Raw genomic sequence first — 1,844 nt, 5'->3', positions numbered from 1 at the left:
AACAACTCAGATAATTCCAATTTCATTGCTCTGTTGTGGAATTCTCTTCTACTTCTGCTGCAGACTGGCCTATGTCTCTTCTCCAGGAGAACACTGGATTTATGGACGGACAAAAAGTCCTACCAGGCTCTAAGAAGAGCAGGTCTCAGAAGAATATCAGCTGGGTTTAAAATTTTTTTTAACATTTTTCTCCTTTATCTCCTTTATCTCCTTGCACCTTGCACAAATAGGCATACTGGTGTCCATCACCTGTTCTTCGGGTCTAGAAAGCCCCATCTTCATCCATTGGGATGCTCTGTTTATCAGCCCAGAGAGATTCCCTCGGACTCATAATTCTAGAGGCAGGATTCTGACCAAGCAACCAAATCCTTCAGAGATCTCGATAACACACAGGCTCATGCAGGAATTGCCCTAGGCCATTCCAAGTACCTGGATTTTCATAATTGTTAAGCAAGGGCAGGGAGTGTCAGTAAAATCTTTGCTCTTGACTACCCTTACTTTTACTAATGAAAGCCCTTTTGCCCATTCTCCATCCAGTATAAATTTGCCACAGTTCCACCATTTTTGGGATTTGTTTGTCTAATACATAAAGCGTCACTTGTTGTCAAAGCTGTGGATGAGGGAGCTCCTGGAAATAGCTGTCTCTGGTGCGCAGCTTCCTGATTAGAGTGACTTCGAATCCCTCCCGCCCCCAATTCCCCCCAAACCTCATTCTCATTAGAAAGTGTGTTCAGAGCCTGGGCTGTGGAAACAAAGTCCAGACATGACCCTGTTTATTCATCAATTTTAAGAAATAAATTAATAAATATTGGAACATCTGCACACCTACCATGGACTCAGAAGTGTCCAGTAAGTGCTCAGGTTGTAGAGTTAATGACTTTCACTGTCTGGCTGAGCCTTGTAGAAGGCTGTTACCCTCTGCAAACCTCACTTTTCTCGTCAGTGAAATGGACTAAAAATAGCATCCGAATGACTCATAATAAAAGGTCTTATAAGAAAGAATGAGATCACACCTGGAATCACACAAATTTTAGAATCCAGTCAGTAAATGTTCAGTACATAGAAATGTCAAGATTGTCATTAGCATTTCATGTCTATGCAGGGAGCTTGTATTTCCACTGTGATGTTCAGATTCTTCATGCTGTATATGGGACCCACTTGATTCCATGAGAAATGGTTTCTTTTTTTAAATTTTATTTTATTATGTTATGTTAGTCACCATTCATTCCATCATTAGTTTCTTTTATATTACGTTATGTTAATCACCATACAGTACATCGTTAGTTTTGGATGTAGTGTTCCCCATGATTCATTGTTTGTGCATAACACCCAGTGCTCCATTCAATACGTGCCCTCCTTAATACCCATCACCAGGCTAACCGATCCCCCCACCCTCCTCCCCTCTAGAACCCTCAGTTTGTTTCTCAGAGTCCATCGTCTCTCACTGTTCATCTCCCCCTCCGATTTGCCCCCCTTCATTTTTCCCTTCCTACTATGTTCTTTTTTTTTTTTAACATAGAATGTATTATTTGTTTCAGAGGTATAGATCTGTGATTCAACAGTCATATACAATTCACAGCGCTCACCATAGCACATACCTCCCAGAATGTCTATCACCCAGTCACGCCATCCCTCCCACCCCCCCACCAGTCCAGCAACCCTCATTTGTTTCCTCAGATTAAAAATTCTTCATATCAGTGAGATCATATGATACTCGTCTTTCTCTGATTGACTAATTTCACTTAGCATAATACCCTCTAGTTCCATCCACGTCGTTGCAAGTGGCAAGATTTCATTTTTTGATGGCTGCATAATATTCCATTGTGTGTGTGTGTGTGTGTGTG

General features: G+C 41.4%; 1 protein-coding gene and 1 long non-coding RNA gene across 6 annotated transcripts in view; one reads left to right on the top strand and one right to left on the bottom strand.

Annotated features, from left to right (window-relative positions):
* The window catches only part of LOC112814959 (interferon-activable protein 203-like), a 90,971-nt gene that overhangs the window by 26,282 nt on the left and 62,845 nt on the right, over window positions 1-1,844 (bottom strand). The gene's annotated exons all lie outside the window — the stretch shown is intronic.
* LOC141371697 (uncharacterized) overlaps window positions 1-1,844 on the top strand; it is a 143,880-nt gene that overhangs the window by 128,311 nt on the left and 13,725 nt on the right. The gene's annotated exons all lie outside the window — the stretch shown is intronic.

This window comes from Callorhinus ursinus, unplaced genomic scaffold (assembly GCF_003265705.2).
Source record: "Callorhinus ursinus isolate GAN/ISIS: 27379988/994484 unplaced genomic scaffold, GSC_fseal_2.0 scaffold88, whole genome shotgun sequence".
In the NCBI taxonomy this organism is placed as follows: Eukaryota; Metazoa; Chordata; class Mammalia; order Carnivora; family Otariidae; genus Callorhinus; species Callorhinus ursinus.
This window is presented reverse-complemented; position numbering and strand designations above follow the sequence as displayed.